This window comes from Haemaphysalis longicornis, unplaced genomic scaffold (assembly GCF_048455015.1).
Source record: "Haemaphysalis longicornis isolate Haplotype H1 unplaced genomic scaffold, Haemaphysalis longicornis Haplotype H1 scaffold_7, whole genome shotgun sequence".
NCBI classification, from domain to species: domain Eukaryota; kingdom Metazoa; phylum Arthropoda; class Arachnida; order Ixodida; family Ixodidae; genus Haemaphysalis; species Haemaphysalis longicornis.
Window position 1 is genome coordinate 188486902 of NW_027526422.1, and position 25670 is coordinate 188512571.

Sequence of the window (25670 nt, forward strand, 5' to 3'; positions counted from 1 at the left end):
GTTAAAAGAGGGCACATGAGCGCGTGCTTCGCAGAGACCACTCCGCAGTTAAAAAAAAAGCCACAGAGAGAGAGAGCAACTTTATTAAGATTCCTGCAGTAACTCCTACCCCACCCTCTTTGGATGGAGTCTTGGATCGACGAGGCCGGAAGTCTTCTTAGCGGCGAGAGTCGCTCCCGGTGGGCTTCGGCGTACTCGGGTTCCCCCTTTCTGCCTCCGGCCCGTCCGGTCGCTGCCTCTCGACCGCCGCTAGAATCTGCTGGACGGCCTTTCGTTGCACGTCGTAGTCGTTGGATCGCTTCGCCTCCTCTATGTGGGGCGGGAGAACGTCGGCATTGTTGGCATTGTTCGCGCTTATGCAGTTTTTTAGGGTGTGGGCCAGCGTGGCCCGCTCCTTCCCGCGCAGTCTCCATACATCAGTCACGTAAACCTCCGGCCACAGGTGCTTGGCTAGCACTGGGGTAATCACGGAGTTTGTCTGTAGTTGACGGAGCACAACCGCCTCTTACCTAGTCAACCCGGGGTGAGGCAGGGCTATCGTTCGTCTTCCTAGTCTATACCATGAGATCACCTCACTGTAAGTGGTCATGGTGTCCTTGTCGGGGCGATCCACTTCGTCAGCGACCATCGTTCCCGTGGCACGGCCGGTTAATCCTCGCGCCACGGCGTTGGCCGTCTCGTTGTGGTTGGCGAGCCCCAGCGAGCTCGCCACCCCTTCGCCCGCATGTGCGGGAACCACTTAATTACCACACCGTCGTTGTCGCTGTTGGTTTCGGCCTTGCGTAGATTACGCGCGGCCTGCACAGCTCACCCGGTTCTTCGCAAAATGGCGCACTGCCGTTCGAGAATCACACAGCACGGTCTTTGGTCTTGGGTCCGCGATGGCGAGTGCCACCGCCTCTTTCTCGGCTTGGTTCGGCGACTTCGACTTCACACTTGCCGCCAGCCTGGTCTCGCCGGTCTTGGCTTCGACCACGCTGACGCTGAAGACGCCGTTGATGTTTTTGTAGCTGGCCACGTCCACGAATACCGCCCCTTCTCGTTTGAGTGAAGTGCTATCAGCGTTTTAGCCCGTGCTTGTGCTTGTCTTCTTTCCTTGTTGTATGTTGGGTTCATGTCCCGCGGGATCGGGCTTACGACGATGCGTTTCCTCGTCTCCCGCGGTATCTGCTCCCCCGTCTGCAGATCTTCTCTGATGCTGACGCCTAGTTGTCGTAGTATTTCTCTGCCGGTCTTGGTTCCTGATAGTCTTGTGAACGGCGCCGTCTGCTGGGCTTCCGCTATTTCTTCCAGGCTGTTCTGGAGTCCGAGGGCTTCGAGCTTCTGCGTGCTCGTGCCTCCTACTAGGAGCCCCAACGCCGACTTGTATGCCTTGCGCTGCATCGCGTCGACTTTCTTCTGCTCGCACTGCCGCCAATTGTGAAAGGCGGCGACGTATGCGACGTGGCTGACGACGAAGGATTGAACGAGCCTTACGAGTCGTTCCTCCTTCATCCCACCTCTTCTGCTCGACACTCTTCTTATGAGTCGCATCGCCGCGCCGGTCTTGGCGTCGAGTTTGGAGACCGTCTCTCCATTGACCCTGCTGCGTTCGATGAGCATTCCTAGGACTCTGATCCTGCTTACTTGGGGAACGGTTTCTCCCCCCTGTGTTCTCAGTGTTATATTGTCGCCGTCTCTGGTGGGCTGTTGTTGCGCCTCGCTCCCTTGGGCGGGATCACTAGTACCTCCGACTTTGCGGGGGAGCATACCAGTCCCGAGCCCCTCAGTTGGTCTTCTTCTGCTTCCAGTGCTTCTTGCAGTTTGCTCTCGATGTGGCCGTCGCTGCCGCCGGTGACCCATAGCGTTACGTCGTCGACGTAGACTGCATGTCGTACCCCTTCGACGCTCTAAAGTCAGTTGGTGACCCCGATCATTACTAGGTTAAAGAGCAGCGGTGAGATTACCGCTCCCTGCGGCGTTCCCTCGCTGCCTAGTGTCTTCTCTGGTAGTTGTAGGTCTCCCGCGCAGATTCGGGTTGTGCGGTCGGTCAGGAAGTCTCTGATATTTTTCCCAGATTCAGGCGTGACACCTGGCGAAGGAATCGCCGAGTGCCGAACTTTATCGAAGGCACTCTGCAGGTCCAAGCCCAGTATTGCTCTGCTGTCGTTGGTGTTTGTGTCCTAGTCTACGATCTCTCTCTTGAGCTGTAGCATAGCGTCTTGCGTCCCTAGCTTACTCCGAAACCCGATGAGCGAGTCCGGGTATAGTTCTCCTTCTTCAAGGTAGTGTTGCCATCTGTTCATGAGTTCGTGTTCGAGCAATTTGCCTACGCACGACGTCAGTGATATCGGTCGTAGGTTCACGACGCCGTGTGGTTTGCCCGGCTTCGGTATTCGAATTGTTTTGGCTTCCTTACATCGGCGCGGTAGCTTTCCGGCCCTCCAACATTTGTTGAAGTATTCCGTCAGTGCCGCGACCGTTGCGTCGTTCAGCTTTCGTAGTGCCTTGTTGCTTACTCGGTTGGGCCCGCCGCCGATCTTCTATTGAGGTCTTGCATGACGTTCCGTACCTCCCATTCTTCTATGTCGCGGTCTGTTTCGGCGTTTTCCGTTCCCTGATATTCTGGGTGTTTTTTTTTTCGGGGAAACCGGGAGGTATCTGGCGTCGAGTTTTCTCATCACCTCGTCCTCCCCGTCCTTCGCGTTCGCCTTGTGGATGATTTTGTCTAGTTTATGCTGCTGTTCCCCCTTGGTTTGGGTTTCGTCCAGGAGGTGCCGGAGCAGTCTCCACGTTCTACCCATGTGAAGTTGTCCGTCCGCCTCCCTGCATGTCTGTTCCCACTGTTGTTTGCCGAGCTCCCTGCTGTGTTTTTCTAACTCTCTGTTAATTTCGGTGATCTTTTTTCTGAGCTTTCTGTTCGTACGTTGTTGGTTCCATTTTCTTTTTAAGGCCTCCTTTGCTTCGATGAGGTGGGCCAGTCGGCTATCCATCGTGTGTACATTAACGTCGCGTCTCTATCTCAATCGTTGCTTCCTCGGTTGTTTCCACGATCGCTTTTGCCCACGTGTCTATGTCCTCTATTTTCTCGGGCTGAGTTGGGAGCTGGCGGCGGAACTCTTCCCAGTTCGTGTATTTGTGTTTTTTTTCTTGGCTTGTGTCGTTTCCGAGTGGGACTCGTATCTCTATGATCATGTGGTCGCTGCCGAGGTCAGTCTTGGTGTTCTTCCATGTCGCGTCCCCTCTGCCTTCGATCCTTACGAACGTCAGGTCCGGGGTGGGGTGTCTGGCGACCGATGTGCCCGTTCTCGTTGGGATCTCAGGGTCCGTGATCAGTATTAACCCTGCGTCCGTCTCGTCTTGCATTAAGTCTCTTCCTTTTTCGGTGGTCTTGTCGTATCCCCAATCGTAGTTGGTGCATTAAAGTCGCCCCCGATTACTACCGTTCCTTTCTTGATCGCTCTTAGCGCTTTCTGCATGAGCGTGCGAAACTTCTGTTTCCTGTGCCTCGGACTGCTGTACACGTTTACCGCGAGTGTGCTTGACTTCTTCCTCCTTCCAATGATCACCTCTACCGTGCAGCTGTCGGTCCAGTTGCGGGTGTTCAGCTCGTGCTCGACGAAGATGATGCCCTTGCGGACGAACGTGCACACCCCGCCGATAGGCCTGTGTGCTCCCGTCCTGTTTTCGTTCAGTGTCTTTGCAGCTTTGGCGTGTTCTCTGTACCCTGGTAGTTTTGGTGTTTCTATGCAGTGCGTTTCTTGAAGCATGAAGATATCTGGTTTCCTGTCTATCCCTTCTAGGTGTTGTATTATCGTTGCTCTTTTACTTTGGTAACCATTACAGTTCCATTGTAGATTAGGAGGTCCCTGTCCGGCTTCTGGTCTTTTACTGTCTTTCGGTCTGGCTTGGTTCTTGTACTTGGTGTTCTTGGGTCCATAATTGTTGCAATTTAGTGTTGATCTGGGTCTCCACGTTTTGCACGAACGCTTTGCGTTTGGGATTCCATGCTCTGCATGAATATTTGCAATTGGGTTTGCATCTGCCTCATTCCGCTCTGCAGATCCTGCAGCGTTTTCTCCATCTTGCTAAACTTCTCCTTCGTCGTTTTTGCAAGCTGTTTGCGCCCCCTGTCGATGCGGTCGAGACGTGCCATGAGTCTTCTTTCCTTGGTGTTTTCGATGATCCTTTTCTTGTTGCTGGGTTGCGTGGGGTGTTCTCCGTCGCTCTCGATATTGCTCTTGGTGGCTTCTTCTTCGGTGACGGCTGTTTCCTCCTTTCTCATCGGTGCTGGTATCTCTGGGGCGGCTTGCTCCTGTTTTTGCATTTGGGTCTGAGCCATCGGTTGGATGTTGCACCTCAGTGCCTCTATTAGCTTGTCTATCTGATCGTCTATCATTTTGGGCATCCGTTCGCTGCTTTCGCTGATCATTTTGTAGACTTCCTTTCTCGTGGGCTTTTCTTCGCTTCGTTGTTGTTGCTGTTTGCCCCTAGGCACTTCCTCTGCTTTGGCTCCCTTCACTGCGCCCGACCACGTCAGCTTTCCTTCGCGCTGCGGCAGTGGCGGGGGCTCCTGTCGGCTAGCATTTCTTCCGCAGGTGGTACTGCGCCGTCTACTCTCGCTTCTTCTTGCTTGCCTGCAGCTGCGGGAAGTCTGACGTCCTTGGTGGCTTTGTCTTCTGCAGCTGTTGTTCTAACCCTGTCCTTCGCTCCCATCGCCGCTTCGTAACTCGAAGGGCACCTTGAACTTGTTTTTCCACACCCTGTCTCCCGTCGGGTGCGCTCCCCCACATAATTTACATCGGGGCTTACACACTCCTTCGTGTTTCACGTTAGGGTTAGCTATTCCACACGCGAAACATACTCTGGTCTCCGGGGTCGGGCAAACATCATTTCGATGTCCAACTTTGCCGCAGCATCGGCATACTTCGTGGTGTTGTAGAGTCCGCATTTTATCAACGCCGCTCTATATTTCACGTATCTGGGTACCCTATGTCCTTGGAAGAGGACGATGACTGCCGTAGAGTTTCCGATTCTGTGCGCTTCAAGCGCTAGCGGATTGTACTTCATCACAATTGCTTCGTTAATGTCCTCTGTTGTTTCGTCGATCGCAATGCCTCTGCAGGCGGCCAAATGAAGTGGTGAGGCCTAGCCCACATTTATTCACCGTTGCGTGGGGACGACAACATGGGCCCGAGAATTGGAGAGCGCCCGTGGAGTGCGGCTGAGGAGCGCAGAAGCCATGATGTTCTAGCGTGAGCTGACTGATCGTGCTGATGATGATTGTGGGCGCTTGATGTCGATGACGAAGTGGCCGCTACAGGGCTCCCCCCTAGCGCGGAGCGCGGTGAGAAAACAGTAACATGAGTAGCCAACTAGCGAGGAAAACTATGTACATGGTGACACGGACATAACGAATGCTACATAACTATATGTACAAAGGGTGTCCGCGGTCAGGGGTCCTTAAGGAGTCCGAGTCAAAAGGTATCCAGATGCTAAGTTTGGTTTAGGTCAGTTTCGTAATGGCGTCCGGTGACAGTCCAAGTAGTCGTCATGACGGCTTCCGGTGCGCTTTAAGATTTCCGGTGGCCTGGGCTGGGAGTGGACTAGCGGACGAACTTCAGCACAAATGGGCTGGTCCGCTGTCAGGCCGCCGCGAATGTCCACATTAATGCAGATGATGGGACGGGTCTGGAAGAGCGGGCGCAGTGAGTGTAGCGTTCGCCGAAGTGAGTGTGCCCGTCTATTAGCAGCACGCCTGAGCTGTTCAAGTGGAAGTTCAGGGGATAGAGCTGGGCGCAGCATCGATGCGTGTGCATGACGCGGAATCTGGAGGTGACGCTGAAGATTTTCTCTGCATGCTGGGGGTGGGGATGTCACCAGAAGTAGGCGACGACTCGGGCAGGACCAATGACGGCTCCATCGCAGGCACCATGGGCGTCGGCGTAGCAGGAGCAAACGATTAACTTGGCCTTTCTCCCTCGGAGGAGGCGGTTGTCGTGGTCCGTGCTTGCGACGTCGGCGCCGACGTTTAAGCTTGACGGTGGTCGTGACTGCTGGTTGACGGCCCTTCAACGGCGGAGGGGGTTCGTTGTTGTCAGGTTGACCATGTGGCTGGTCCGTTGGAAGTACAGGACTTGTGTCTCGCGAACTTTGCGTCCACTCAGCCATTCTGGTCCCGTTAGAGCTACACCTCAGAGTCGTGTGGTCGGGGTGTGTTGTGTGGGCGAGAAGGTAGTCGGTGACCCAGAACTTGATGTCGGCTTTGTTGTAACTGCCGGTCACACGGGACTGGGGCAGCAATTCGTGGGGGGATGGGCTTTCATCGTCGTCGGTAACGAGTACCACAGTGTGCTTCTCGAGCGTACTATGCAGCGACTGCAGTGAAGCTGGAGTAGACGCGTCCGTCACCTCACAGATGGTCGACATGCGTCGTGAAACCGCGTCTTCGACTGATGCCTCCATCTGCGTCGACAAAAATTGTGCAGTGGTTGCCGAAATTGCACTTCGGTAGACGGGAGCTGCTTTCATGACAGGAGGTAAATTCGGTTGCCTAAAACCCCGGTGGCTCAGCAGGGCGTGGAGGCAGAGCAGCTGCGGTACTGGACAGACTCCTGCAGGGGTGGGGGGCCAGTCTGCTCTACATACTACCGCATCACTGTGGTCCGTGAGGCATGATGGGGCCATCGATGTCATGGCATCGTTGATGCACGGCAACGCTGTCACTGTGAACGGGCTGGTAACGGCTGCAGGCTGTGTTGGGATTGTCGTCTGCCGGGTTTTCATTCCGTAGTGGCTGAGGACAGTGTCTTTTAAGTCGTCATACGCACTGGGGCCTGGGGTCGGCAGCTGCATCTGCTCAGTGAGGTCGGAAGGTAGCTTCTGTAATGTTACCAGGTACCTGATTTCCGGGGACCAGATGTCATTCACATAAAAATGGCTCTCCAGGATGACGAACCGAGCAGCGTGGTTTGTGATGGAGTCAAACGGAATCAGCAAGGAAAGGTCTGGCAGGGTGGGGAACATTCTTCGCGTGCCGTCGTCCGCGTTGTGGCTGGGGAGACAGCGTTGTGGAGCCATGGTGAAGCCGCTTGTCCGGGTCACCAAATTGTACGCGAAGCGGGGCTCCATGCTGCCGACGTCCGGGTCACCAATTATGTAGGCGGCCGAATGAAGTGGTGAGGCCTAGCCCACATTTATTCACCGTTGCGTGGGGAGGACAACATGGGCCCGAGAATCGGAGAGCGCCCGTGTAGTGGGGCCGAGCAGCGCGGAAGTCATGATGTTCTAGCGTGAGCTGGCTGATCGTGCTGATGATGATTGTGGGCGCTTGATGTCGATGACGAAGTGGCCCCTACACCTCTAATTACTCCTTTGACCGTCGCTTCGGGCGCGGTTCGGTATGGATAGACTTGGTACTCCATGTTTCCGAATTCTATGGTCTTGACTCTGGCGTACACTTCGGCTCTTTCCTCGCTTGGGGTGCTAACTACTAGAATGTTCTTCGCCGCGTTGACTCACACCATATCTTCCCCTTCGTGTTCCCTCACCGTACCTGCGGCCGCCATGATCGCGCCCATGACAACCGAGGTCTCGATCTTGGCCATGTTTACGCCTCCCCTCGGTCTAATTACAATGTTGTGGTCTTCCCTGGGTATCGTTGCCGGCATACGGGCAGCTCTCTTAATGTTTTCCGTAACGCGCTTGGTGAAGTTAGCCCTCTCCTTAGGTCTCGAATGTCGTTCCGAGGCGGTAGTTGGTCTCTCACATTGCAGGTCCTTGATTTTACGCATTCTTCTGCTCGCCGCGATCCATCCGCTTGACTCGCCGGGCGTCGCGTCACGGCCTCCTACTTGAACGCACGTTCTTCCTTCGAAGTTGCCGACGGTAGTTGCCGGCATGGTATCGGCTTCCTTGGCCTCGCACACCTCCATCGCCGGTGACGACGCCATCTTGGTCATACACGTCGTTAGGCCTTGCTCCGGGGAGAGTGCCCCGGGGGCCGTACTCGTGAGCTAGGCCTAAGGCTTACCTCGGTGTGCACATGTCGAACATTCAAAGTCCAGAAAACGGTGAAAGTTCACGTACCACTTGGTCGATGGTATTATCGGTCGGCTCCCCGTACCGTATCGCTCACTTTGGTACCAAATAAACTTTCATAGCTGGCAATTACGCTGCATTATTCGTCACAATTGCAGGAGCTGCAACGAGGCACGTCCGCTCCCTCCGGCGATCGCAGTGCCCCTAAAAAAAAGCCACGAAAATGCCGTGCTCACGTGAGCGCGGCCCTGGTATCGTCGTGAGCATGCGCTCAGTATAGCGGAAAAGCCCTTCGCGCGGGAGCTTGTGGCATTATGAGCTTGGAACGAGAACTCCGAGGGATAGCGCGCCCCTCTCAGTTCGCAGTGGAATACCCGCAACTCCTCCTGTCGTCGTCCGCATCCGCTAAGTATAGGAAACTTCGGCTCGTCGTCACCTCCTCACAGCATTTCGAGCGTACACACGAATAGGACATCTTCAACCCATACGGCGATGACGATGACGACGAATAGCACTATAAAAATAAATACTGAAACTTAACTAAGCGTCAGCCAATGCTCACCCAAAGCTTCACCAATCAAGTCTTGCGCGTGATTGCAAGCTTCCCCAATTTTATTCTGTGAAAAACCCAATGTCTCTTCTCCCTTATCTTCCCACGCACTGTTTATCAGTTTGAACCATTTTTATTAGTGCATCCCCAGCTAGAAATTAACTGGTTTCTTGAAAATTATCCGCTGTGCCAACCGAATCGCCTGTGCCTGCGTTCGCACTTTCCTCTAATTTTCTGAGTCCACTGGGCTTCGTATAGATTTTCCTCCAGCTTATGGGGACACCGGTCCCATAGCCAAGACATATGTCCACTTCATATTTTGAAATGAACTTGTTTTTCCGTGGTAATACAAATGACGTGTGAAATGGGTCACAGACTTTTTGTTTAGCGATAAAACCTGCCTTTTTGTGTTCACTGTTAGAGTTTATGAGATTTTCCAGCTCGTTTACGCTTGCAATTATTAATTGAACAAAAAAATGCTGTTTTAAAATGCATATACTTGCAAAGGTTATATTATCGTAAAAACAATTGCTTGCCAAATTCTTCCTTCCCCCACGCATTGTTTAAAGCATCAATAATTTTTTTTTATAAAGAACATTGTAAATATTCCTTGTGTATTACTTTCTGCCTTATATTTGCGTAATGATTTGTACCCATTGAACAATGTTGACAAGTATGAACATATAAACCGGACTTAGACGTTGAGATTTGGCTGTGAGTATATAAGACTATTTCGTAGACTTCGTTTCACTTTGGCCGGGTGGCTCAATCGAGCCACAGACAAAGAAACAGACACCCAGACAGACAGACACAAATATTTCTCGGTTTAAGTAGCCAAAGAAAAACCAACGTCTTTAAAAAGGAAACAGAACTCTACATATCTTGGGTAAAGAAAGCATTTTCACAAGGAACTCGTGTGTTCCAAAAGCACCGTTCAGTAAGAAAACCGAGAACGCTCTCCTTCGTAAGTCACAGAGCTGTCTTTTTTCATACAGAGGCAAAAATGCGTTAAAACAACTGAGGCTCCTGCTCTCGTACCAACAACATCTCTGTTAACTCCCTTCTGTGTACGACAGCAAATTGTTCCTGGGCTAAATATTGCCGCGAACCATACTTTGGGTTTGTTTATTTGTGTTTTGCTTTTACCGCCCGGCTCCGCCGGTCTGCGTTATCTCTGCGCCAAGGGAAGCGCGTGTTCCATTCTTTCTTTCTGTGCCGCATGTGTTATCTGTTGTGATAGGGAGAGCATTCCCATCTAACGTGAACAGCCCAGAATAATCTTCTTGGATCTACTATGTTCTCGATGCGAATCGACGTTTACAGAACCACGCGCGCCGAAAGATAAAAAGCCTGCAGGGCGGACGCCGGGGCATTCGATTCGACGACACTCGCCTGTGCAAGTCACTTTGTTGACCGCTGCTTCGCCGCCTCTGTATTCTTTTGAGTTGTTAGGGGAGCACAAGTTCGCTCCAATAAACGTATTTCTCATTCAAGACAATTGCTTCGTCCTTGTCTTCGTGACATCTGGTGGAGGTGCGAGGTACGCACCCTTCATGCCCACTACAACCTCTGGAAGCCGCCAAGCAAGTCCAACAAGAGCCAGCCTCCGCGTGCAAGATTTACCACCCGAGTTCGGTCTACTACCAGAGAAGACGAAGAAGAAAGACGTCGCAACCAGCACCATGCTCAACCAAGCCAATCCTCCTGTCGTTCTGCAGCAGCCACGGGAACCGCCATCATTCCGAGGAGCCCCCGCAGAAGACCCAGAAGAATGGTTGGAAAAACTGGAGCGCGTCCGGAAATTCAACAGGTGGGACGACGCAGAAACGTTCCGGCACGTTTTCTTTTACTTGGAAGATTCGGCTCGCACGTGGTTCGAGAACCACGAGAGCTCCTTGACAAACTGGGCTCAGTTCAAAAGCGAGTTCACTAAGACCTTCACTACCGTGGTCAGAGAAGAACGCGCAGCGCTTTTACTCGAAACTCGAACGCCGCACCCCAACGAAGGGGTAGTGATCTTTGTTGAGGAGATTAAGAGGTTGTTTCGACGTGCGGATCCGGAGATGACAGAAGAAAAGAAACTAAGGTTTCTCATGCGAGGGGTAAAGCAGGAGCTTTTTGCTTGCCTTGTCCGCAATCCTCCCAAGACAGTGGCCGAATTTGCGTCTGAGGCGGCCGCGATGGAGAAAACGCTGGAAGCTCGAACGAGGCAGTACGATCGCCCGGTCAACGTGATGGTTTCCGAGACGATCGGTACCGGGGCTACAAGCTCCGACACACTGCGTGAGACCATCCGAGCTGTGGTCAGGGAGGAGCTTCGGAAGCTTTTTCCGACGACGCCGCAACCTCAAGTGGCCTCCCTGACTGACGTCATCCGCGAAGAGGTTCAACACGCTTTGGGCACTTCTATGCCATCCGAGGCACCCCGCGAGCCACATGCGATTACGTATTCTGCGGCTGTTCGTCGACACCGCCCTGCTCCAACCCGTCTACAAGAAGCTCCACCGTACCGCCGTCCACTCTCGCCGCCGTCCCCACTCTCGCCGCCGTCGACCGTACCGCCGTACACCACCCCAAACCCAGACGCCGAGGAAGACTGACGTTTGGCGAACGCCAGATCCTCGTCCGCTGTGCTACCATTGCGGGGAGGCCGATCACATCTATCGTCGCTGCCCGTACAGGAGACTCGGACTGCGTGGTTTCTCCGTCGACGCCCCACGCCCCCGACCCGGCCAGCGCCCTACTGAGATCGACGAATACCTGTCCAACACCAACCGAGGACCAGCCCGCTCACACCGATCGCCATCGCCCTACCCATACCAGTCGCCTAACCGCCGTAGCAATGCTGATTTCGCACGTGGAAGGTCCCCCAGCCCACGCGGGGGAAACTAAAAGCAGCAACTTCTGGAGGTGAAGTTGCTCTACGGCGAAATACTGGAAACCCTCCAACGACTCAAGGACGCAGCGAAGACAGTGATTCACGACATGCCCTCATCCCGACGACCCCACCCAGCCCTGACGAGACTCCTGAACACGACGACAGCTACACGGCGCGACGCGTACCCGACCTGACCGAGACGTCCGTTGAGAAGACGACGACAACGACGATGCACAGTGCCCGACCGTCAACACGTACAAGCAGAGATACGACGCCCCGACGAACCCGGAACTCGAGGAAGACTGCATCTGACGTCAAGGTGTCCATCGACGGCTTTGACGTAGTCGCCCTCGTAGACACGGGAGCTGACTATTCGGTAATGAGCGGACCATTTGCGTCTAAACTGAAGAAAGTTATGACCAGATGGGACGGTCCGCATATACGCACAGCAGGAGGCCACCTCGTGACGCCAAGTGGAACGTGCACATCGCGCGTCACCATAGACGGCACGACGTACCCTGCCGCGTTCGTCATCTTGCCTAACTGCTCCCGCGACGTAATTCTCGGAATGGACTTTTTGACGGACAACGGCACAATAATTGATCTGCAGACCAAGTCGATAACTTTTTCCTCCGATCACTCCATGACGCCGGAACCGAACCCCGAACACCGTGCAGCTGTAAGGATAGCCGATGATCATGTCACCCTGCCACCCCGCGCAAGTTTGATGATCACCGTCTACTGTGAAGGTGCTGCTCCTGACGTTGACGCTATCGTGGAGAGTGACCAAAGGTTGCTTCTCGACCGTGGTGTGTCTGTCGCAAGAGGCATTGCGCGCTTCAAGGAACACCAATCCCACATTTTGGTTACTAATTTCACCGAGGAGTACCAGCATTTAAACAAGGGTGCGGCAATTGCATTCCTCGAAGAAACGCAAGAAGCAAGTGACGTGATCGCGGTCGCCGAATTTGAACGCACCCCCGTCGAAACCTTCAAGCTCCCGCAGCCCTTCGACGTGAATCCGGCGCTACCGCAAGAACAACGGAACAAATTATTGGCTTTGCTGCGTCGCTATAGCGAATGTTTTTCGTCGAGCGCAAAACTACGTCAGACCCCTCTAGCGAAGCACCGAATAATAACCGAAGATGGAGCCCGACCTACCCGACAGTCACCGTACCGCGTCTCTTCACACGAACGGGAAGCCATCCGGACTCAAGTCGACGACATGCTCAGCGACGACATTATACAGCCCTCGAAAAGCCCCTGGGCTGCGCCCGTCGTACTCGTAAAGAAAAAAGACGGCACATTAAGGTTTTGTGTTGACTACCGACGGCTGAACAAAATCACGAAAAAGGACGTGTACCCCCTCCCCCGAATCGACGACACCCTCGACCACCTCTGCCACGCGAAGTACTTCTCATCGATGGACCTGAAGACCGGCTAGTGGCAAATTGAAGTGGACGAGAGAGACCGAGAGAAGACTGCATTTATAACCCCAGACGGCCTATACGAGTTCAAGGTGATGCCGTTTGGGCTGTGCACAGCACCCGCGACGTTTCAAAGAGTCATGGACACTGTGCTAGCTGGCCTTAAGTGGCACACCTGCCTCGTATACCTCGACGACGTAGTGGTATTCGCTCGGACTTTCGACGAACACCTTGCAAGGTTGGAGTCTGTACTCGAGGCCATTCGTACGTCGGGGTTGACGCTGAAGCCTGAAAAGTGCCGTTTCCCATACGAGGAACTCAAGTTCTTGGGCCACGTCGTCAACGCCGCGGGAGTCCTACCTGACCCGGCAAAAACTTCAGCTATCGCGAACTTCCCTAGGCCGAAAGACAAGAAGGGCGTGCGAAGATTTCTCGGGCTGTGCGCATACTACCGGCGCTTCGTCGCAAACTTCGCACGCATTGCAGAGCCACTCACGCGCTTGACGAAAGACAGCACCCCTTTCAGCTGGGAAAACGACCAACAAAAAGCATTCTGCGAGCTGCAAAAACGCCTGCAAAGCCCGCCCGTGCTCGCTCATTTCGACGAAAATGCCGAAACGGAAATGCACACGGACGCCAGTGATATAGGCTTGGGTGCCGTCCTTGTCCAAAAGCAAAGCGTCTGCGAAAGGGTAATCGCCTATGCCAGCCGTGGTCTGTCGAAGGAGGAGAAAAACTATTCTGCCTTTGAGAAAGAGTGCCTGGCTATTATATGGCCGATTTCAAAATTTCGCCCATACGTGTATGGAAGGCCATTCAAGGTTGTAACAGACCACCATGCGCTGTGTTGGCTCGCCAATTTGAAGGACCCCTCTGGCCGTCTTGGGCGGTGGAGCTTGCGCCTGCAGGAGTTCGACGTTACAGTCGTTTATAAATCCGGCAGGAAACACTCCGACGCCGACTGCCTGTCCCGCGCCCCCATCGACCCACCACCACAAGACTCTGATGAAGACAGCGCGTTCTTCGGGATCGTGACGGAGAGTGACCTAGCCGCCCAGCAGCGTGCCGACCCCGACTTACGCGTCATAATCGAGTACCTCGAGGGATGCAACGTTGCCGTTCCTAGGACCTTCAAACGCAGCTTACCAGCATTCAGCCTGAGAAACTCCGTCCTCGCGAAGAAGAATTTCAGCCCCGGAACAAGAGCGAATTACCTTCTCGTCATCCCCGCGGACCTTCGTGACGAAATTTTGGAAGCGTGCCACGACGACCGGTCTTCCGGACATCTCGGCACAGCAGGCACTATTGGAAAAATCAAGGCGAGGTACTACTGGCCCGGCCTTACCTCTGACGTCACCCACTACGTCCGGAGCTGCCGTGACTGCCAGCGACGAAAAACGCCGCCGACAAGACCCGCCGGACTTCTACAACCGATCGCCGTGCCATCGAGACCATTTCAACAGATTGGAATGGACCTTTTAGGCCCGTTCCCTACGTCACGATCACAGAACAAGTGGATTGTAGCGACAGACTACATGACGCGCTACGCAGAGACCGCCGCTCTGCCGAGGGGGACTGCACAAGAAGTGGCAAAGTTTTTTATAAGCCAAGTTGTGCTGCGACATGGAGCCCCGGAAGTCCTAATCACAGACCGCGGAACGGCATTTACTGCGGAGCTGATGCAAGGAGTATTACGCTACAGCAACACGGATCACCGAAGAACGACGGCGTACCACCCCCAAACGAACGGACTAACAGAACGTCTGAACAAGACAATCGCAGATATGCTGTCAATGTACGTTGACGTTGAACATAAGACTTGGGACGAAGCGCTCCCGTATGTCACGTTTGCGTACAACACGGCTATCCAGGAGACGACGCAGCTGACGCCGTTCGAGCTTGTCTACGGTAGAAGGCCGACTACGATGCTCGACGCCATGCTTCCGCACGTAGAAGACGACGACCTCAACGCCGACGTCCACGGATATCTTCAACGTGCGGAGGAGGCCCGCCAGCTCGCTCGAGTTCGTATAACGGACCAGCAGCTGGTGGATGCGGCCCGCTACAACCTCCGACGCCAAGACGCCGAGTACCAACCAGGGGATCGTGTGTGGGTTTGGACTCCCATCCGACGACGCGGACTCAGTGAGAAGCTCCTGCGACGCTATTTCGGACCCTACCAGATTCTACGACGTGTTGGCCAACTTACCTACGAAGTGATCCCTGATGGTGACTCCGGCACATCACGACAACGCAGGCGGCCTGAAGTCGTCCACGTGGTTCGCCTAAAACCTTTCTACGGACGATGACGAACTTTTATTTTCATTTGTTCGGACTGTCGCTTATGTTAGCATCGGGTCGATGCACTCTTAGAGGGGGGGTAATGCCGCGAACCATACATTGGGTTTGTTTATTTGTGTTTTGCTTTTACCGCCTGGCTGCGCCGGTCTGCGTTATCTCTGCGCCAAGGGAAGCGCGTGTTCCATTCTTTCTTTCTGTGCCGCATGTGTTATCTGTTGTGATAGGGAGAGCATTCCGATCTAACGTGAACAGCCCAGAATAATCTTCTTGGATCTACTATGTTCTCGATGCGAATCGACGTTTCGAGAACCACGCGCGCCGAAAGATAAAAAGCCTGCAGTGCGGACGCCGGGGCATTCGATTCGACGACACTCGCCTGTGCAAGTCACTTTGTTGACCGCTGCTTCGCCGCCTCTGTATTCTTTTGAGTTGTTAGGGAAGCAGAAGTTCGCTCCAATAAACGTATTTCTCATTCAAGACAACTGCTTCGTCCTTGTCTTCGTGACAATATAATGTTCCAAGATGAAAATTTCTAACGGAAAAATGTTTACTGCCAACTTTTTCTAACGCATTATATGGTATTTTTTTTTCAGTGTTAACCACGCTGCTTATCCTCCAGCAGGCTTCGAGGCTTTCGAAGACATTTTGTGTAACAAAAGTGTGAGTATTTGTAATATGAATTCCGGATTAAAGACTTTATTTATAGACACTGTGTGATTAGAATCAGTGTGTTCGCAGGGTAAGAAACAAATATAGTTAACTTTTTAGCATAATGCAACCCACTGATGCTCCCAAGTGTGTTCAGTGCTTCCCTGAGCATGCTTTGACGTGGTTAAGCACGGCGCACGTTTCTTCAAGTAAGAAAAGTTTTTTGGAGCAAGCATGAGCAGCGGAGCTAGGAACTCAAAAAATACACAAGCTGGTGCAACGCAGGCAGAAAAAAAAGTGCACATACGAATGTTAGCGAATCGAATGACGCAGCGTTTTTTCTGCGAGCATTGATATTTACCCGCTCAACTTTCTGGAACCGTCGAATTACTTGGAGAACAACGAAAAGTATTGTAGACATGGCGCAACACTCTCCCTGTCCAATGAGCTAGCTTCTGTGGCAGAGAAAAGACAGAAAAAAATACGCTCATAGTTTCAAACATAGATAAGACAGACACGTGTGGCCAGACGTTGGCAACAAAACACCGAAGTAAATCAAACACAAGTTCGCGCCGTCACTGCCCCCACCTCTTGTGGCGAATCGTCCCAGAGCTACAATAAAAGGGCAGTCCAACATTAAAAAGTCTGTTTCCTGCGTACTAAGGCTTGAGGGGAACCACGCGGAGGACTTCGGGGTGCGTGCGTCTTCGTTATGTGCCGGAGTGACCCTCGAAGACTACCTCGTAGAAACACCAACACGTCACTGAATTCTGTATGGTACTAAATACCTTCGCAGGAGGTTGTCACTAAGTCCGCGCTGGCGAATTGGCGTCCCAATTCACAAAATGTACCCTGGGTGATCTTCGGCGACTCGGCCCCGAAAATCCTGTAAGTGTCGTTAGAAGTCGTCGACGATGCCACCCTCTCCTACATGCGGACGCATGGTGTTAGCCATCGGAATTGCCCGGCTTCCTGGTCATCTACTTAGTTGCCTAGATGATAATGTAGTGCGCAAACGTAACTTAAGGGAGGACTTCATCCTAAGTCTCATGTTCCCCGTACACGAACATAGCATATGCGCCATTGCCTTGTTCATGCGTTCCATTTGTTGCTTCGTTTCGGTGTGCTACTCCGCCACTCTTTCGAGATCAGTATTTGCTGTGGCGTAACGTTCCTTGCATTAGCTCCGCAGTAAAGGCCGCTTCGCAGTCCATGATTAGTAATCCCAGGGCGGCATGTCTTAGCACAACTTCCTGGTTGAAGAACTTCGCGACTTTTTCTGCCGTCTCCTTCGGAAAAGCGGTGGTCTCCGCGTAGCGCGTCATCTATTCTCTCAGAACGTTCACATATCGCCTACGGAGGCAACTTGGGGTTGCAGCATCTTTGGGAAAGATTTCCTCAGCTCCTCCTGGACCACTTCTCCGATGCTCTCGCTTAATGTTATCAGTGCCCTGGCACTGATCGCTCCCGAAACCAGCGCATTGATTGGGCGGTCGCACTGGTTCAGTCGAACTTCATGCGTCTTCGCCAATCCAGCCGCCTCAGACGCGAATTCGGACACCTTCTGCGGGGAATGACCGTCGAGACCATAACAGAGGTCTTGCTTTACCCCTGGCATCAGTAAACTTTTTTTTTCTTGCGTCACTTCCTGGTACGCCGGCGAAACAACCTCTTCATCTCCTCAACAAAGCTCACGAACCCTTCAGGGGTTGGGAAGGGAGGGTACATGTACGTTTCCCGGAAAAGCATGATTTGTGCCCTTCAAAATTCGGTGATGTATATTTCTATAATTTGCTTCTGTTACGGGTACGGTCGGACACTGAGCTTTCGTGGTTCTTGGACCATTCGGGCTCCATCTTCTAAATGCAAGAACACATGCCGAAACGTTTCTTTCTAGACCCATCTGTTCAAGATCTGGACCCGCTCCAGCTCGTCCAACCAATCTTCCGGGTCTTCAGCTAGGGTTCTCAGAACAATGGAGGTTCCTGAGTGTTCGAAGCGCCATGTGGAATGAACTAGCAGAGATGGTCATTTACGCTGACGGCGATTTAATCAAATTGTCTTGAGGAAGACCTCATTCGGGGGAGAGACCTTGCCGTCGATGACTGCTTCATGATGGACTTGCTTGGCGGCTTGTCATGGTGCGAGGGTTTATGTACCCAACACCTCACCAGGTGAGATGTAGCCAAGGACCACGCCGGTTTCTTTAAGTAACAATCGTTTATTGGTTTGAACGTGTCCTCAATGTGAACTAAAGAACAGACAAGTTGTGATATAGGAATCACCAAAATGACGTGAGCAGATGATTGTCGGTGAATCGAATGCAACGGTGTTTGTTTTGCAAGCATTTATGTTTTCGTGCACGACTATCTAGAACAGTGGAACTGCATCGAAAATAAAGAAAAACTTTTTAGACAGGGCAAAACACTCCCCCTATCAAATAAGAAAACTTGCCCATCACGCGAAGGAAAAACAAGGAAACATGCCCTTCGCTTCTAAAATGAAAAGTCGTTGTAGCAGCACGGAATGTCGGCTGCTGAAGGAGACGAGAAAGCCGACGTGGAGCTGGTTTGCAGTTTCAAGACAAGACCGTTCATTTCCAAAAGATGCGTACGCCGAGAGTTTCCCCCGACGAGGAAAAGAAGGGGAACCCCCGCGTCCTTCAAAAGAGAGAGGAAAAAGGCCCCCGAGCTAGCAGCCGACCACGGTGCCAGGACTAAGTCTTGGACACGTTAAGCGCTCCCCGGAAAGCCGACCGTTGAAGAGGGAGGGGAATGACCCTCGTTGTAAGCTGGCGGCGGCGTCACCAATACGCGTCTTCCACAAAGGCGCACTGTCGTCAAGCCAGGGGCAGACCGGAGGGAAAGGAAAAGTCCGCGTTGGTGGGAGCCGCTTGCGCGCGGGTGCCTGGAGGCTTCCGCTACAGAGGCTTCCCCCAGATTACGGAGCTTTCAAACCAAGGCAGCAGTTCCCGGCTGAATGGCGAAATGTCAAAGTCTACTGGTTATCACGCAAAACGTGCGGAGAGGCTGCATGAACAGAAACTTCAATATGAGCAGGCTTGGCGCGGTCGACGGTGATGACTTCTTGTTTGCCCCGCATGTCGTTATTACGTCCCGAAACTTTGAAAGGTTCGTCGTACGGTGGAGTGAGGGGCGTCTTCGTTGCGTCGTGTCGCACGAACACATGTATGTGTAGCGGAGTTCATGTCGGGAAAACTTAAAACCCTTGTGTTTCGGGCGATGCGAGGTGCTGTTGGCCTCAGTTGCACAAGCCATGAACGCAGCTTCTCGATGTGATCGGAAGCTGCTGGGGCGGAAAGTGTCTGTCAGGGAACAATTCCCCCGGGAGGTGCACTGTTGAGCTGTGCACCATTTCCTCTGCGCTGAAGACGAGGTCTTCCTTCACCGTTGAGCATAGGCCAAGAAGAACGAGTGGCAGCTTTTCCACGCAGTGCTGGCGCTCGAGTTTCGCTTTAAGTGCAGCTTAGAGTTGCCTGTGCAAGTGCTCCACCATTCCTTTGCTGGCGGAGTGGTAGGTGGTTGTATGGTGCAGCCTCGTGCCGAGGAGGGTCGAAAGCGCTGACAAGAGGTTGCTCTGAAACTGCCGTCCCCGGTCAGTTGTTAAGCGGGCGGGGCAGCCAAAGTGGGACTCCCATGCCTGAATAAAGGCCCGTGCGAGGGTCTCAGCTGATGTGTCCGCAATTGGTATAGCTTCGGGCCATCGGCTGTATCTATCGATGCATGTGAGCAGGTACCTGAAACCTTGGCAGGGTGGTAGTGGTCCAACCAGGTCGAGGTGAACGTGGTCAAACCGCGACTCAGGAGTTCGAAATTCGGGTAGTGCAGCCCGAGTGTGGCGAGTCACCTTCACTTGCTGACACGTTTCACATGTCCGAGCCCTACGTCGTGCGTCCGCGTTGACGCCGGGCCAAACGAAGCGTTCTGTTATCAGCCGCTGGGTGGCGCGGACACCCGGGTGACTGCTGGAGTGGAAAGTGTTGAATACAACTCGGTAAAAATTCAGGGGGACAATCGTTCGTGGGGTTGCCTGGAAGGTATTGCAGGTTATCGTGCCCTGGCCGTAGGGAAGTGCAACCTCCGAAAGCACGAGTGAATATCCCCCACCTTTCAGTCTCGTCAATTCATTGTCCTCCCGCTGAGCCGCGGCCATCGCCTCGAAGTCCAAGACTTTTGTGCCGGAAGCGTTGACGCGAGACAACGCGTCGGTTTCTAGTACTTCTAGCCTAGTACTGGCTGTGTTGGCCCCATTTGCCTGAACGGGAAAGCGAAAGAAGCCAATGCACTCGACCCGCTGGATCACGTTGCCTCGCGTTTAGCCTCCAATACTCAGGATGTCTTTCTTTTTGCCCGCTTGGGGGGTTGGTAGAAAAGATTGATCTCGGATTTTAAGGGTCTGGCCTGGCCTTTTGAGGGGATGCATTAATTGACTCGATCGGCAGCTTGTTTCAGCCTATCTTGTAGGTCCCGTTCAGGATAAAAGACAGCAAGGTTAGGGTCATGGTAACTGTAGCAATTGATGTATATGTTTTTTGTTGGAGAAGTAAGTCATTAAGATGAGGATAAATGCAAGGTTATCGAAAATAGAGAAGTGGTCCAATCTTCATAAACGATTCCTGGGGCGTTCCTTTCCCCCACCGGATAAAGGGGAAAACACAGACACCTCCGAGGAAGGGTGCGTGATGTTCTTCAACGCTCACGAACTTCCTTTTGGTTCTATTGATTTATCATTCCTTGCAAATTTGGGCCGTACGTTTCACTGATACAAGCAAATAGAATTTGTGGTATGGAGTGGGAAATTGCCTTTCGTGACTGTTTCACGCTTGTGAGTCCTACACTACTATGGTGTCGATAGCGATGGGGTGGCAGTTATCAATTTACCAAAATTTTTATAGAGAAATATATCAAGATCACGTCGCCTGAGACGGTGCCCTAACTTCCACTCACGCTAAAGAATGGGCTATTTGGGCAGTCCATGTAAAGCCGTCTCTTCCGCCGCTAATATTTTATACCGAAATCTAATCAAGGGCATGCACTTACCGCACTAAAACTGGACTTTCTTTATGGTACTTTTTTTTCGTAGGATGGTTCTTATTAGATTAGTCTTATTCTCATATGTGCATTTGTAATGTAATTTTTCCTTCAACATATTTGTTTTGTGTGCGTAGCCAAATCGTCTCGATTCCTCTCCGCCTGATAAAATTAGCCTCCTAAAAAAACAATCTGGTTCTCAAAAATGGCGTCCAAGGCAGGACTGCCTGAATAATTGTCAGAAAGTTGAGCAGGCAAGTCTTAGCGGAGGATAAAGTATTTTGCGCAGTACATGAAGTTGGAGAAATTGCTTGCAGTTGGAAAAGAGCGAGGACTGCCGGGCGCTGAGCTGAGGAAATGGTTAGAGAGAGAAACAAATACTACTCGCGAAAGAAGGGAACTTGCGAGATACGCAGAAGTTCGAAGGCTTGAACTCTAACTGGCCGTTCTAGACCGCAAGATAGAGCTTGTGAAGAGTACATCGCCGTCGTGTTTGCTCAGTTAGAGCTTGAATTTGTAGAGAAAGATAGCCGCCTCGAGGCGAACGATTTCAAAAACGACACCATCGAACTTCAAGCACGTGAGAGCAAAGTCACGCATGTCTCGCTCTGCAATGAGGCCTCTGGAAAAGAAGGAAAAGACAAAGATTTCGAACAGCCTGCCCGCGGAGGCAAAAGGCTTGTTCTAGGAACAAGATATTTCACGTGCTGAGAAAGGCACGCAGGCAGACAAAACACGTGCTAAACCGCTTACTGCGAATTCGCCAAGTGAGGGCAACGGTGAGCATCCGTGTACCGAGATTGCACCGCGCTCACAGACCAAGCGCTTCACTGTCGTTCACGAGGCGTAAATAAGCAAATCAGGCATGAATGTCCTGCTCAAGCGCGGGGTCCCGGAAGAAAAGATTTCGGTAACTGGGTGTGACCAAGCTTGAACCCGTTTCTTCGAGCCAAAAGGAGCACCTTCTCGGAAGCAAGTAACCGCACATGTCATGATATGAGTTGCGTCGCACTGCGCGAGAGCGCGAGTAACTGGTCTGAGAATCGTGCGCGTGCACCTAACACGGGTCCGATGAGAAAGTATCGGTGTTTCAAGATACTGTTGCGGGGGGAGTCATGTGGCAGCCTGGATAATGACAAATGGAAAACCCCTGTAAAAGCCAAACCGACGGCGTAGCTAAAGGTGTCCAACAGCCGTGTCGGAAGAAGGTGAAGATGAAGGTTGGTGGGAACAAACCAGATTAAAGTCATGGAATCGGCTTAACATGGGATGAAGTAAGGAATACAAAACGACTAAAAATGGTTAAGGAGTTTTGTTTGTCAGTGGGAAGTTCGATGGATATACAATCTGAAATGTTGATTTTAAATATATTTTCTATAAGAAGGCTGCTCAAAGAAGTTTTCATTTCGCTATTTGCAAACTCAAATGAAAAACTTATTTTTCGTGCCGCTTTGTGTAAGGCACTATTTGTTTCAAGGGTTCGTTGACATGTTTTGTAAGACGCCGTTAAAAAGAACGAAGTATGTGTACCCTCGTGTGGAGGCGGTTGTCAAGTTTTGTGTACTTTTCGTCTTTCTTGTTTATATACTACTTTGGAAGTGCTATACAGCGTCGAACAGTGATGGTGCTAGTGGTGCTTGGTGGTGCTGTTCGTGCATGCGTGCGAATTGACCTTCACGACCTCCCATGGTAACGATCAAGCGAAGTTGAGTTCCTCCAGAAAATTCTTCTGATGGGGGCACGTGTGAGGAGGCGCTTTGAAGAGCCGGCCATCGGAGCAAGAAAATTTGACAGGAGGAATCGCTCGTACCGGTGGCGCCGAAGTGTGAGTGCGGAGGTCGGGAAAAAGACCGGGGAAAAAGAAAAGAAGCAGAAGCGGATGCGAGTGCTGGAGGCAGAGTGGAGCAGAGGGTTTGAGAAGCTCTTGGCAGGCCGATAACGACTGGGAAATCATTGCTGCAAAGCCGCACGCATGTCTTTGTGGTCTCAGAACTGGAGTGGGCTCGGCAGCATTGGAAACGCAGCAGGCCTCAATCAGCGAGCGCGAGGAGGCCATCCCTTCATCCCCGAATTAAAGCAGCGCTACTAACCAGGGCCTCGCACCTGCACACCGCTGCAGCAGACGGAAATCGCACCTGGGCCACGTGAGCGTGAACTATTTAAACACGAAAGTGTTCTATGCCAGGATACCCCAAGATATAACTGTCATCATATCCGTCCTAGAAATGACATCGCCAGAAAACTTGGATTCACGAGGCGCCGCCTGGGTTCAAGCCACGAGCTCTTTCGCCACGATTCGAGCCACGAAATCTTTCGCCGCAACGAGAGTTATGAAACGCTCTCCCTACTGCGCTATAGACAGATGCGTAAACAGGACAACAAACGCGCCTTATTGGCGGTGAGCGAGACCAACTTGTGGCGCTGCAAAGCGAGCCTCCGTGAAGTCGCCTCACGGACCCGACGTCACTAATTCTAATCACTGGAATTATAACTAATAATATATATATATAACTAATTTACCTATGGAATATATAAAGTTAAAAGATTTATATTATAACTAGTAATAAATATAAAATAACTGAATTACTGGAAATACCTTTTTTGGTGCACTAAACAATCAAAGCCCGCGATTTCTAGCACAGGCACTGCTGCCCCTCACAAGTGGGGTGTAGCAGACGACGGCGGCGCGAGTCCCTAAGCCGACATCAGAGCCAGGCGGCGCCACTCAAACATCTCACCGCCAATAGCCTTCCTTTCATATAGTGCTGAGATCTAGGAGAAGTGAAGCAAGTAGTGTACCATGACGCTTATGAGCACCGACAGGTGGCGCCTTGATGCCAGCGCCTACGTATGCTGGGGACGCGGAGCGCAAGCTGCGGAGAAGCCGACTTGCGGATGCCGCGCTCGTGACAAGCTCTGCTGCTCCTTTTGGTGCAGCGGACCGTGCGTCCACCAAAAGATTCTCAGACAACCCGTTTGGTTTCTCGTTCGCACGGACAGTTTGCGAGCACCTGTGGTTTCAGTCAGATTTACGCAATGCTCCGACGTAGGCAATTCAGTGTCTAACGTTGATGTGTCTTGCGCTGCCATACCGGCGAAATATAAATAGCCACGTGGAAGTTCATATCGATGCACAATAAACATTAAACTGCTCCTTTGAAGGCACATTTCACGTTCGTGTTTCACCGATTCCTATGGAAGAAGGAACAACCACATTTTTACAGGGATTTTTTTCCATGGGACTAATTTTTTTTTTTTGGTGGGGCGGTTTTTATGAGACTAGTCTGATTATAATTAATGCTTTTGGAATGTAATTTGTCCCGTCAATATATTTTTTTGTGTCCGTAGCTAAACCGTCTTGACTCCTCTCCACCTGATAAAATTAACCTCCTTAACCCTCAAACAATCTGTAATTTAGTCGTCTTATTGCCGGGTCTGTCGAAATGCATAGAAATATTTGATTGATTAGTAGTACTTCTTGGGTAATATTTTTTATAACGTCTGTGAAGAGCTTCTTGCTGCCATGTCAAGGTGAACCGAACTACACGTTTATTCTTCCTTTTCACTTTGTGAAATTTTCCTTCTTCAAGTTAACTTCTTAAGTGAGATGCTGCGCGTGGGTTAGAGGAGTAATTTATAGTAAATGCACGTTCCTTGAAAATAGCTGATAGGTTCCTCAATGCAGAATAACAACACTTTACATGTTACTCCGTCTTACCAACTCTCCGGTATAAATATTGAATCTATGGATGGAGAAATGTGTTTCACTTTATCAGCCCTTACTTGTTGCTAAAACATTGCACTACTATATATGAAGTTATTAAACCGTAAGCAAAATAAAGTTCGTTTATTTTCAGTGTACTTCGAGAGAAGACTGTACAGAAGACTGCCACTGCCTTGGAATAGGAAACATAACTGTTGGTCAATGCGTCTCAGCGGACTACTTAGAGGACAGCGCTGAAAATTCAACTGAGATTGAATAAAAATACTGCTTGGGAATTGCCGCGCTGCCTACGTATTTTTGTATGCGAAACAACACTTCTTCTAATTTTTTTCTTTCAAATTCGCATGAGCGATTTTATTTACGCAGCACCAAATACTGCAGGGTTGTTGAAACGCAAGCAACGCAAGCTCAAAGATTTACTAAATACCTGTGTGTACTATTTTTTTGGCACATACTTTGACGGAATGCCTAAAAAATTCTATGAAAACGTTTGTCTGAGTAAACCTGCGCGAGAGCGGGTAAAATCAGTAAATCATCATCATCATCATCACCATGAGCCTACTTGGGTGCACTGCAGGAATATGGCATTTCCACACTACCTCTACTTACTGTTGTCCTGAGCTTCTCCATTCCATTCTTACTCGCTGAGTTTATTATTTCTTCTCTATATGAAGTTACTGATTTCTCCCCTTTTTTAAACTCGTCTCTTGGTGTCCACCCTGGCGGTACACCGGTTTTCATTTCGCCTCACTACATTATCCAGCCCAAGTCCATTTCTTTCGGTTTATTTGAACTACGATGTCATTTAGTCGAGTTTCTAGCATGGCCTGAGAAGCTCGTTCAAAGTCCTTAAAGGAGCCATGAAGAGAAAATACAACTTTGTTTAATTTAAAAGAACTAGGATTGAGTATCTCACTCAGCTCCATTACAGCCACAAAAGATGTTTTTTAATGAAAAAAAAGCAAGAAGTATTTAAAAACTTTCAAATTTTGCGCCACAGTGACGTGTTATGAGCAAGAATGACGTCATACGGACCAACAATAAAACATAATTTTCAGTGCGTTAACTGCAC

The 25670-nt window shown here is 51.3% G+C and overlaps 1 long non-coding RNA gene across 1 annotated transcript in view; it reads left to right on the forward strand.

Moving 5' to 3' along the window:
- LOC144145636 (uncharacterized) overlaps positions 1–24865 on the forward strand; it is a 28136-nt gene extending 3271 nt beyond the window's left edge. Inside the window, exons 2-3 of the long non-coding RNA XR_013317547.1 lie at positions 15769–15835; positions 24732–24865. This is a non-coding gene — a long non-coding RNA (uncharacterized LOC144145636). The remainder of the gene's footprint in view (positions 1–15768; positions 15836–24731) is intronic.
- Positions 24866–25670: the final 805 nt, after the last annotated feature.